A 13,503-nucleotide genomic window follows, 5' to 3' on the forward strand; every position below is an offset into this window, starting at 1 on the left:
ATAATGTACCCACGGTTTAACTCCTGCCCAATTGATGAATGCGTGGTCAGAAGGACCTCATAGAGTCTTACCCTTTGAGGGGCTAGTTGGTGATTCAGTCCAGTCTCCCTCCAGGTTTTAAGTAGAACTTGGTCTCTAGCCTAGAAAGGGTGAAGTGGCCTGTCCATGGGGAAGAAGCAAACTCATGAACAGAAGTCGATATTTCATTTAGCAATTTTAAATAATGTCTAATAGCTCCTTCCCTTTCTAAGATTTTATAGCCTGATCTAGCCCCAACATGGCTAGGAAAGGTCTCTCATACGTAATTTCTAAAGGGCTCAACTAGAGACTGTTTCAGGGAATGACCCAAATCCTCAGCAGGAGAGAAGGTAGTACTTTGTCCCAAGTTAGATTAGTTTCCTGGCACACTTTAGCAGCAGTTTTTTTTTGTTTTTTTTGTTTTTTTTTTTTTGTTTTTGAGACAGTCTCACTCTGTCGCCCAGGCTGGAGTGGAGTGGCATGATCACGGCTCACTGCAATCTCCACCTCCCGGCTTCAAGCAATTCGTGTGCCTCAGCCTCCCAAGCAGCTGGGACTAAGGGCATGCGCCTCCACGTCCAGCTAATTTTTTTTGTATTTTTAGTAGAGATGGGGTTTGCCATGTTGGCCAGGCTGGTCTCGAACTCCTGGGCTCAAATAATCCACCTGCCTTGGCCTCCCAAAATGCTGGGATTACAGGTATAAGCCACCACACCTGGCCTAATTGTTCTTTAAATAGTTTGATTCAGTTTTTTAGTCTTTCCAGTGGGCTGTGGCTGTGCTGCATGAAGTTTCCATTCAATGTCTAGGACTTGAGACACTTCCTGTACTACCTGAGAGATGAACACCGCACCATGGTCACTCTGAATCGTCAAAGGGAGTTCATACTGGGGAATTATCTCTTTAGTATAGTGTGGGCTACTTCAGCTCCCTTTCTGTTCGGATAGGGTATGCTTCTACCCATCCTGTAAATGTGTCTACAAAAAACAAAAAGATGTTTTTTGTACAAAAAGATGCCCTGTAGCCTCCAGGCACCCGTGGCATTGTGGTGAAATTAACTTGCCAGTCCTTGCATGGAGAGTCTCCTCAATGTTGTACCCTTGAACAGGGGTGGGGTCCAGTTTTAGGGCAGTTTGGGCACAAAGCATGCATTGATAGATCACATTTTGAATGACCCCATTGCATGTCGGGGCCAATCAAGAACTCACATGCCATTGAAGGGTTGCATCTTTTCTGTAATGGATGCTCTGATGAAACTAGCTCACTATATCTTTAAGGAGGGCACTGGGAACCAATACGATACCTTCCAGATTACATTTCCAGCCTGGATGGGCCAGGGCTGGGATGTGAATCCCCATTCCTTGGCTCACTTTAAATCTCCTTTGGTATAGCAAGGTTGGAAGTTGGTCAGATCAATGTGAGGTATTAGTGGGGCTAAGAAAGCCTCAGAGTCCAATGTTTTTGTGGCTTGCTTGGCTGCCAGGTCGGCAAGTTAATTTCCTTTGACTATTCGGGAGTCTCCTTTTTGATGGCTGGGACAGTGGATGATAGCCACTATTAGAGGGGGCATTTACTGATTTTTTTTTTTTTTTTTTTGAGATAGAGTCTCACTCTGTTGCTCAGGCTAGGGTGCAGTGGCACAATCTCGGCTCACTGCAACTTCTGCCTCCCGGGTTCAAGTGATTCTCCTGCCTCAGCCTCCCAAGTAGCTGGGACTACAGGCATGTGTCACCGTGCCTGGCTAATTTTTATATTTTTTAGTAGAGACGAGGTTTCACCATGTTGGCCAGGCTGGTCTTGAACTCCTGACCTTAGGTGATTCACCCGCCTCAGCCTCCCAAAGTGCTGGGATTATAGGCATGAGCCACCATGCCTGGCCTTTTACAGATTCTAATAAGGCCAAAATATCAGAAGTATATTTGATTTCTTTATTTTTGCTAGTCAAAAGACCTCTCTCTACATAGCTCTGTGGGCATGTGCCACCAATAAATCATATTGGGAGTCTATGTAAATATTCATAATTTTTTTTCTTACCCAATTGGAGGGCATGCATAAGGGCACCTTGGCCCACTGAGCTGAGGTGCCTAGCAATAAGGCTTTGGCTTCCTTAATTCCTTGTAAGGTAATGACCTCAAATTCAGCATGATGATGTCCATGGTCCATGAAGCTGCTTGCATCTGTGAACAGTCCTAGTTTGGAGCACAGCAGGGGCTGATCTGCCAGGTCTGGTTGCCTTGGAAAGGCCTGCTCATTAATTGGAAGGCAATTTTGTATGGGCCCTGGCTCCTTCTCTGGAGGTATTAAGGTAGCAGAGTTAAGAACCGAGAACACCTTTAACTTTACCTCTGGATTGTCAAGGAGGGTGGATGGCTTGGTATTTTCCCAACCTCTCAGAGGTCAGCCAGTATCCACCTTTTTGATCTAAGAGACGGGAGATGTGATGCAGTGTGTGGACAGTGATGAGCTGAGCTAGAGTTAGCTTTTCAGCCTCCTAGAAGAGGTTGCAAGTTGCAGCCACTGCTCGGAGGCAGGGGGACCAACCCTCACCACCTGGTCAAACTGTTCAGAGAAACAGGCAATCAGTCTTCAGTCAGTTCCCAAGCTTTGAGTTAGGACACCCAAGCCCATGGCTTGTTTTTTGTGCACAACTAAATTAGAGGGCTTTCTTAAATCTGGAAGGCCCAGCAAAGAGGCAGTCTTTAACTTTTCTTTGACTTTATTTTATTTACTTATTTATTTTTTTTGACATGGAGTTTCGTTCTTGTCACTCAGGCTGGAGTGCAGTGACGCGATCTCAGCTCACGGCAACCTTTGCCTCCTGGATTCTCCAGCCTCAACCTCCCGAGCAGCTGGGATTACAGGCACCCACCACCATGCCCGGCTAATTTTTGTATTTTTTAGTAGAGACAGGGTTTTGCCGTGTAGGCCAGGCAGGTCTCGAACTCCTGACCTCAAGTGATCTGACTGCCTCGGCCTCCCAAAGTGCTGGGATTACAGGCATGAGCCACCATGCTCAGCCTCTTTGACTTTTAATTTTGGCATTCTGAAGTCCAGATCAGGGGCTCAGAATTTTTTCCTTTTAGGGCCTCATAAAGGAGTTTTACCGTAAGTCCAAAATTCAAAATCCAAATTCAACAGAATCCCATCATTCCTAGAAACCGTTGCAGTTGTTTACAGGAGATTGGGACAGCTACCCAGACGATTGCCTCCAGGTGGCCTGGGGGAAGGTTTCTATGCCCCTTATTCAGTTCAGACCCTAAGTATTTTACTATCTTTTGGCAGATCTGGGCTTTCTTTTTGGAAACCCAGTAGCCTGTTACCACTAGGAAATTCAGTATTTGAATGGTATTTTCAAGGAAAGCTCTGAAGGTCTTGCAACAAAGATTTCATCCACATATTGTAAAAGCGTTCCTTCTGTCAGCCAGACGTCCGTTAAGTTCCATGCCAAAAATTTCCCAAAGATTGTGGGGGAATTTTTAAATCCTTGAGATAACAGTACTGCTGATTGACCTGTGTCCCAGCCTCAGAGATTCAAATTCAAAGATCTCTCGTGTCTCCTTGTCTAATGCAAAATAAGGCATCTTTACAGTCCAAATCTGTAAACCAACCTAGTTCTCCTGACAAAGTGATCAGCAAGCTATAGGGGTTAGTTACCGTAGGGTGTATGTCCTAGACTGTTTCATTACTGGCCCTAAGTCTTGTACAAACTGTAGTTGTCTTTTTTTTTTTGAGACGAATCTCGCTCTGTCACCCAGCCTGGAGTGCAGTGGCACGATTTCGGCTCACTGCAAGCTCCGCCTCCCAGGTTCAAGCCATTCTCCTGCCTCAGCCTCCTGAGTAGCTGGGACTACAGGTGCCTGCCACCACGCCTGGCTAATTTTTTTGTATTTTTAGTAGAAATGGGGTTTTACCATGTTAGCCAGGATGGTCTTGATCTCCTGACCTCGTGATACGCCCGCCTCGGCCTCCCAAAGTGCTGGGATTACAGGCGTGAGCCACCACGCCCAGCCGAAACTGTAGTTGTCTTAATGGGACTTGCATGATGGTAAGATGTAGGGACCAGCCCCACAGGGTCAGTGGGTTTTTCTCCCCATGTGTGGAGACGAGAGATTGTAGAAATAAAGACACAAGACAAAGAGATAAAAGACAGCTGGGCCTGGGGGACCACTACCACCAAGATGCAGAGACCAGTAGTAGCCCCGAATGCCTGGCTGCACTGTTATTTATTGGATACAAGGCAAAAGGGGCAGGGTAAAGAGTGTGAGTCATCTCTAGTGATTGATAAGGTCATGTGAGTCACGTGTCCACTGGACAGGGGGCCCTTCTGTGCCTGGCAGCCGAGGCGGAGAGAGGGAGAGCGAGAGGGAGACAGCTTACGCCATTATTTCTGCATATCAGAGACTTTTAGTACTTTCATTAATTTTGCTACTGTTATCTAAAAGGCAGAGCCAGGTGTACAGGATGGAACTTGAAAGCAGACTAGGAGCGTGACCACTGAAGCACAGCATCACAGGGAGACAGGGTCAGGCCTCCGGATAACTGCGGGCAGGCCTGACTGATGTCAGGCCCTCCATAAGAGGTGGAGGAGTAGAGTCTCCTCTAAACTCCCCCAGGGAAAGGGAGACTCCCTTTCCCGATCTGCTAAGTAGCGGGTGTTTTTCCTTGACACTGATGCTACTGCTAGACCACGGTCCGCTTGGCAATGGGCGTCTTCCCAGACGCTGGCATTACCACTAGACCAAGGAGCCCTCTGGTGGCCCTGTCCGGGCATAACAGAAGGCTTGCACTCTTGTCTTCTGATCACTTCTCACTCACTATGTCCCTTCGGTTCCTATCTCTGTATGGCCTGGTTTTTCCTAGGTTATGATTATAGAGCGAGGATTATTACAGTATTGGAATAAAGAGTAATTGCTACAAACTAATGATTAATGATATTCATATATAATCATGTCTATGATTTAGATCTAGTATAACTCTTGTTGTTTTATATATTTTATTATACTGGAACAACTCGTGCCCTCGGTCTCTTGCCTCAGCACCTGGGTGGCTTGCTGCCCACAGTAGAACAGGAATGTTAAAGGGAGAATTACAGGACCAAATCAGTCCTTGTGCCAAAAAAGCCTTCCAAGAGTGGTTGAATACCCTTTCATGCCACTTCCTTTAATGGGTATTCTGTGTCTCTCTTTTAATTTTTATGGGTTTGGCTGTGACCACTCTCCCTGGCTTCCCTTGGGCCCAAACATCTCTCCTTACCTGCGTGAGAATTTCTTCTGGAATGTCCTGAACCTCTTCGTTTTCTGGTTGCAGCAGGAGTATTTGAAACCTGCAAACTTGTTCAGAAGGAATCATTATATCTAGGCATCTGGGGGGAAAGACAAGTTGAGCATACAATTTGGCAAGCAAATCCCAGCCCAGGAGGGGCACTGGGCATTAAGCATGTACAAGAAACTATGCCCTAGGCCGGTCTCTCGTAAATGGTAACCTGAAGATTGTAGAAAGGGATAATGGTGTCTCCCAATATCCGTGTAACAGTAATGGTTTTTCCCAAAGTTGGAGAGAGACAATTGTTAATTAATTAATATGTGGCACTGTGTCAAGTAAAAAGTCAATCATTCTGTTCCCCACTGTCAGTTGTAGCTAGGAATCCTGTGGGGATATAGCCACTGGTTGCTCCAAGTCTAAGGGAGTCCCTGGGACACATCAGTCTTCATCTAAATATTATTCTCTCTCCTCATCTGATTTTGAGGGAGACTGCACTTGCCAGCTGCTTTGGTCAATTTGGGACAGCCCTTTTTCCAGTGTCCCTCCTTCTTACAATAGGCATATTGGTTTTTTTTCTGAAGGGGGCGTGAGCCGCTCTTTGATTTCTTCCTTTTCCCCTAGGTTGGTAGTCAAGCACAGCTGCCAGCGAGTTACTTGTTGCTTCAATTTGCACTTTCCTGAGCCTCATCCTGAGCATAGTACACTTTAAAAGCTAAGTCCACTAAATGTGAGATTGGCAACCCAAGGATCCCATTTACCTTTTGCAGTTTTCTTTGAATATCAGGGCACTGTGGCTGATAAAGGTCACATTTACCATTCTCTGATTGTCCGGTGCCTCAGGGTTAGTTAGCGTCAACCTACTTCCCACATGTCTGATGGAGTCTTTCTAGGAATTACAAAGGGTCCTCATATGCTTGCCGCTGTACTTCCTGTACCTTATTGAGGCTCTTAACCTGAGTAACCCCTTTCTTCAAACCTTCAAGGATGTGGTTCTCATAGTGTCCTAAGTGGGAAAGGCCCCACCATTTACATCCCAACTGGTCTCTGCGTTAGGGACTGAGTCTATTGGCCAGGGGTGATTGTTTCCCGCCTCCAGATGGAGCCGGTTTGCTTCTTCCCTAGCCTTTTCTGTGACTACATGCCTTTCTTCTGCTGTGAGCAGCACTTTAACAAAGTGAGTATCTGCCCTTGTCGGGTGGTAGGTCAGAAATATAGACAAGAATAGCCCAGCCATTTGCTTGGGTTGGGATAGGGGGGATTATTGTTTTTCCAAAGATATTGTTTTCCCACTGAACAGCTCCAAAGTGGGAAAAGGAAATGTAACCACATCATGCCAAACTGTTGTCCATTCAAGTCCCACAGTGGGGAATTGACACAGAGGAAACTGCCCTACTAAGGGACCAGTGGGTCCCAGGCCAAACTGGGTTTCCTGTCAGTTGCAGGAAGGCAAGACCACAACCTGTCCTAATTCCATGGGGAGGACAGGTTTGGGAGTGTTCCCCTCCTGCTCCAGACAATCCCATAAGGAGGTGGAGGTGCTGGAGCCATAGCTGACTGGGGGGCAGAGGATCAGGATGATTATTCAGGGGATTCAAAGCACCAAGCAGTGCCCTGTCTTCCCCATCTAATGGTGGGAGTCTAAAACCTTAGGTTTGGGCTGTTTTTCCTTTTGCAGCATCAAATTATACCTCTTTTGAGTAGGTTCATTCTGATAAAAGAGTATAAAAGCCTGGACATACAGAATTGCATCCTATTTTCTCTGCTCTTACAGAATAGTTCCAGTTGTATTATAGTAGCATAACTTAAAGAACTGTTTGTCAGCCATTTTTTCCCAAATTCTAAGGCATATTGAGGCCAAGCAGCGTTACAATTAAAAAATTTTTATTTTTCTTCATGGGCTCATAGCTGAAAGTGGCCCAATTCTGGAGAATGCAGCCAATGATGCTACTCTCTGGGATCAATTCCAAATTTGCCCTGTTCAGTCTTTTCACATAACACACACCACACACACACACACACACACACACACAGATACACACACAAACACACCCCAAACCAAACAACAACAACAACAAAACAAAATCACAAACAGAAAACCAAACTCCCTACAGGAAAGCAAACAAGCAAATGGGCATAGTCCACCATTCTGTTACTCCCCCAAAAGGGCCCTCTTCACAATGCAAGCAGAGAGAGTGAGATATGGCTGTGTGCACTGCAGTGACTTACCCTTCAAACCAAAACCAGAAGTCCAGATAGCAGTCTGAGATGTTTCTCTACTCTAAGCTTCTAGAGTACCAACAGCAGCCTACACTGACCTAGAAGAGCGACTTTAGGGCCCCCTGACCAACACACTTGGGCGGCTGCTGGGGCACTCGTTCGCCTAACCTGGCCGGGGCCTACTGCCATGCTAGACCTGGCATGGTTGCCAAAATCTGTTGCAGAACCCCAAAAGTTAGGTTCAAGTACCTGATGCGCAGTAAGCCAAACACTGACACATCGGTGCTTCAGAGCAGAGAAAGGTTTATTCAATTTGACCAAAGCATGAGGGTGGGAGAGGCAAATTCTCAAATTCAGCCTCCCTTTGCATGTAACCAGTGGCTTTTATGAGTAAGGTAGGTATATGGGAAGTGAGATCCCCTGATTATCAAAGCTGCTTGCATCCCTTGGCCAATCAAACTTCTGGGTGCCATCAAGGAGGTCGGCATGACCCAGGGATCATTGTTCTTTACAAGAAAAACAAGTTCATCAATCTTGCAAGCCGCCCCTGGGGGTTAGGATATGAAGTTAATCACTTATTAGTGACTACCCTCTACCAAAATGACTACATGCAAGCAATCCTGCCTGGAGGAAGTTAAGGACAAAGAGAAAGGAAAATAAGTAAAACCTACATGATTTTTGTAACATAGGCTTGGTCACATTGCTATATGACATCTAAGTGATGGCTACACAGTTTTTCTCTGCTTGTCACATTTAACAGAGATATAAAAGTTCTTGCTAAAAGGCTAGTCTTGTAGAGTATGTCATGAAGGCTCATCATGAATACATCATGAAAGCCCACTTGGGAAGAAATCGGAGCAAGACAACTGGCGAGGCAAAAAGAACAAGCAGGGGCAGACATGGAAATCCACCTAGTCTGTTTTAAAGAGCCCCTGGGCAGGCAACTTCTGAGGAGGACGCTGTCAGCAGAAGTGCCATCATATAAACACTACACCTTCAAAAAAGTTTCCTGACCCTATTGTCCCCTCTGTGTCCTCCTCATTTCAGTTAACATGGCCTGTTAAAAAATCTTGTCACCATTAGATGTTTCATGTCTTATTTATTTAACACACTTGTTCTGTGTCTGGCTAAGAGGACCAGCAAGTCTTTTGTTTAAAAATGTCTTTAGGCTGGATGCAGTGGCTTACGCCTGTAATCCCAACACTTTGGGAGGCCAAGATCACCTGAGCTCAGGAGTTCAAGATCAGCCTGCCCAACATGGCAAAACCCCATCTGTACTAAAAATACAAAAATTAGCTGGGTGTGATGGCGCTCACCTATAATCCCAGCTACTTGGGACGCTGAGGCAGGAGAATTGCTTGAACCTGGGAGGCGGAGGTTGCAGTGAGCCAAGATCACCCCACCACACTCCAGCCTGGGCCACGGAGTGAGACTGTGTCTCAAAATTATATATATATATATATATATATATATATATATATATACAATTTAATAAAAAGGTCTTTAGTGGTCTGTTCAGGTTTTAAAATTCTTTCATTATTCATAAACACCTATGAGTTGTTTATAATTCAAATAGCTCCACTGAGATTATCATGAAAAGGGGTGGTCTTCCACCTTACTCCTGGATATCATTTCCCAAAGGCAGCCACTTTAAGTATTTTTGCATTATTTATTGGCATTTGCCTCCATATTTAAATAATGTGCTTATATCGCCACTTCTTGATTTTTCCATTTGCGTTATTACCTGTTGATTTCCTCCTATGGTAGATAAGAATTTAGCTCTTTCATAATATCCACCCACACCACACCACAGTTGTTTCTCAACCTTTGGTTAAGTCAGCGATCTAAGTTCATGTTATTTACTAGCTAAATATTCATCATGAGCCATAGTGTACCATGATTGTGTTTCTCAGACCGCTTTTCCCCCCTCACTTTTACTTCATTTGTTTGCCTCTTTTCCTATGGATTGATGATGAATTCATCCCCCAAATCTCTGATAGCATTATGTAATCTTGTATATACATCAAATTCTTTTTTTTTTTTCTTAATCTTTCCTGGTTCCCTTGTTCTGGGTTCAGTGCTATATTCGTTTACTAGGGCTGCCATAGCAAAGTACCACAGATTGGGTGGCTTAAATAAGAGAAATTAATTTTCTCACAATTCTGGAGATGGAAAGAGCAAGGTGTCAGCAGGGTTGGTTTCTTCAGAGGCCTCTCTTCTTGTCTTGTAAATGGCCGTCTTCCTGTGTCTTCACATGGTCTTCCCTTTGTGTCTCTCTGTGTCTAAATTTCCTTACCTTAAAAAGATGCTAATTGGAATGGGACCTCAATTTAAAAGAAAAGAAAAAGAAAAAGGACGCTGGTCATATTGGATTGGGGCCCACTCTAGTGACTTCACTTTTACTTATTTACCTCTTTAAAGGCCCATTTCCAAATACAGTCACATACTGAGATACTGTGGTTAGAACTTTAACATGACTTTTGGAGTGACACAACTCAGCCCAGAACAGGCACCTTGGTTATTCTTTTTTTTTGAAGACAAGATCTCACTCTGTTGCCCAGGCTTGAGTGCAGTGGTGTGATCTTGGCTCACTGCAGCCTCCGCCTCCTGAGTTCAAGCAATCCTCCCACCTCAACCTCCTGAGTAGCTAGGATTACAGGCATGCACCACCACACCCAGCTAATTTTTAAATTTTTGGTAGAGAGTGGGTTTCACCATGTTGGCCAGGCTGATCTCGAAATCCTGACCTCAAGTGATCTGCCCGCCTTGGCCTCCCAAAGTGCTGGGATTACAGGCATGAGCCACTGCACGTTGGTTATTCTCTAGACCTCAGGCATAGCTTCTGCCCTGGGATTTCTCTTTACCTTCACCCTGGTCATTTCTTCCTCTCCTGTCTCTTGGATCCCATAGCTGCTGCTTTTTGGTTTACTTTCCTGTTGGGTGGAGTATATCTTTCAGCATCCCAGGGAAGGTCATTGGGATATAAACTTTTCAAGACCTTTGCCTGAGTGAAATGGGTTTATTTTACTCTTTCACTCCTTTGATAGTTTGATAGTGGAATTGTAGGTAAGCAGTTTTAAATGCATTAATTCATTGTTGTTCTAGATTTCATCTCTGCTGTTGAAATCCTGTGCTATCCTGACTGCAGAGCTTTTATTTGTGACCTGTAATTTTCCTCTCTGGCAGCTTTAGGATCTTTATCTCAGGTGTTCTGAAATTTCATGTTATGACTTAGTGGGTGCTTTTTGGAGTGTAGTAGCTGGAGTGTAGTAGCATGATCTCGGCTCACTGCAACTTCGGTCTCCCAGGTTCAAGCGATTCTCTTGCCTCAACCTCCCAAGTAGGTGGGACTACAGGCACATGCCACAATGCCTGACTAATTTTTGTATTTTTGGTAGAGACGGGGTTTCACCACATTGGCCAGGCTGGTCTCAAACTCCTGACCTCAAGTGATCCGTCCGCCTCGGCCTCCTAAAGTGCTGAAATCACAGGTGTGAGTCACCGAGCCCAGCCAGTGTGGGTGCTTTTTAATTCATAATGCTAAATACTTAGTGAGCTTTTTCAATCTGGCAAGTTATGTGCTTCAGTTCTGGGATATTTCAATTTTAATCACATTTTTTTTTTGCGGGAGGGGGAGTTTTATTAGTTGAATGTGGGATTTTCTGAAATGTACCTCTAAGTTTTTTTTTCTCTTGTTTTCCATTTTTAACCTTTTGCCTTTTTTTAAAATTTAGGATGATTTTCTCAGCTTTATTTTCTACCTTTCTGTTGGCTATCTATATTTTCTGCTATATATATTTTTTCTGCTCTATGATTTTAATTTCCAAGAGCTAGCTCATTTTTTTTTTCTGGAAAAAATGCTATTAGAAAATGAATTCATTATCTCTCTAATGTCAATTATTTCTACATTTCTTCTGTTCCCTGAATCAACTTTTTTTTCTTTCCCGTCCGCTATTTGTTTATACCTCTGTCTCTGCTCTTAGAAGTGTTCTTGAAATACCTCATGACCATGTTTACTGCTCATTTGTCCGTACTTAACATTGAGGCACTAAAAGTTGATGATGGACGCTCTAGTCTTGTCATGGTGGCCTTGTAATAAGGTAGTCAGCTTGGTTTTTGTTTACTTTCCTCCTGCTGCACACATTTAAGTTTTATTTTTCTCCATTCTGACAGTTACCATCTTTGAAATTTTAATTTTTGTTCACCACAAACACTTCTACTATGGAAGGGAGGACCCTTCTAGTATCCTGTGTGAACCTCCTTTCTGATGTAATTCTAGCAACTGCCCCAGAATTATGTCCTGAAAACAAGCTGATTTGTGTTTTTCCCTTTGGGAATCTTGAATGGCTTCTGGCCTTCAGAACCCATTTTCAGTTCCTTGTCAAGGCTTTCTGTGATCTGACTCCAAGCTGAGTTTACAAAGCCCTGTACTGTATTCCACTCCATATCTCAGGATGCCAGCCATTTCCTGAGTACATTGTGTTACATGCGCTTATGCCACCATGTCCTTTGTCTTTCAGGTTGTTCTCCTGGCTATAATTTCTCTTCTGTGGCCTCTGTGAGCACATCGTTCACATTCTTTAAGCCCATCTCCTTAGTAAAGCCTTCTCTCCCACCCTACATTATTCACAAACAGCCTACCCTTCCAGGTGGATGATTCCTCTCTCGGCAAGGTACCTTGTGTCATTATTTAGCATTTGTTTCATTTATATCTCATCCTGTATGAAACACAGATTCTAGAGCACTGTCTCAGATTCCATCAACCCCATCAACCCCTTGAGCTTCTGCTGACAGGTTTAAGGCAATGATCCAGAAGTATGGAGGAGTCAGCTCCCTCTGGAGGGCCTTGATTAGTGAAATGCAGAGGACAGGAGGGAGCCTGGCAGGCAAGCGCCCCCTCCTGTCTCCCTCCTGTGAACTCCTTTCAGCCATGGTTTTGCCTTGCATGCCTTCCAGAGAAGACACACAGGTTGTCTGGCAAATGTGTTTGGCTAAGTAAATGCACTTGGCAAACACTCCGTGTGTCCTCCTGGCTCACTGTGAAGCCTGCGGTGAGGTAATGCATTACATCACATTGCTATGCATCGTTCCTTGCTTCATTTACCTTTTTCCTCGCCCTCACCTCTCCGTTCTTACATATCCCAAATAAAATACCAGTGCTTACATGTGCCGTGTTGGTGTGCTGCACCCATTAACTCGTCATTTACATTAGGTATTTCTCCTAATGCTATCCCTCCCCCATCCCCCCACCTCATGACAGGCCCCGGTGTATGATGTTCCCCGCCGTGTGTCCAAGTGTTCTCATTGTTCAATTCCCACCTATGAGTGAGAACATGCAGTGTTTGGTTTTCTGTCCTTGTGATAGTTTGCTTAGAATGATGGTTTCCAGCTTCATCCATGTCCCTACAAAGGACATGAACTCATCAATTTTTATGGCTGCATAGTATTCCGTGGTGTATATGTGCCACATTTTCTTAATCCAGTCTATCATTGATGGACATTTGGGTTGTTACATATGTAACAAACCTGCACATTGTGCACATGTACCCTAGAACTTAAAGTATAATAAAAATAAATAATAAATAAAATACCAGTGCTTTAATCCTTACCTTGGGCTCTGCTTTCTAGAGGACCTAGGTTAAGACACCCAGATATTTGTTTAAAAATCTGACAGTCATAAGTGTTTAATCATTCAGACGTGTATGACAGCTGGAAGTACCACATCTCTCACTGATTTGACATTGAAGTCCTACAAATATTTATACCTTTTAAGAATATAGAAATGTCAGTTACATCCAACATAACAATTGATCAAGAATTACAAGTTTCATTTTCGAAGTTATTTTCACAAGACATGGGGATTGTGTTTGGAGTCTGGGTATCTTACCTGACCCATTTGTTCAGATAACATTTCCAAGGTTAGATTCATTTTAACACATGGTAACAGTTATGCATATTTATGCAAGTCTATATATTGCAGAGAAGAATAAAGTTGATATTGTTTTG

This window comes from Pan paniscus, chromosome 12 (assembly GCF_029289425.2).
Source record: "Pan paniscus chromosome 12, NHGRI_mPanPan1-v2.0_pri, whole genome shotgun sequence".
In the NCBI taxonomy this organism is placed as follows: domain Eukaryota; kingdom Metazoa; phylum Chordata; class Mammalia; order Primates; family Hominidae; genus Pan; species Pan paniscus.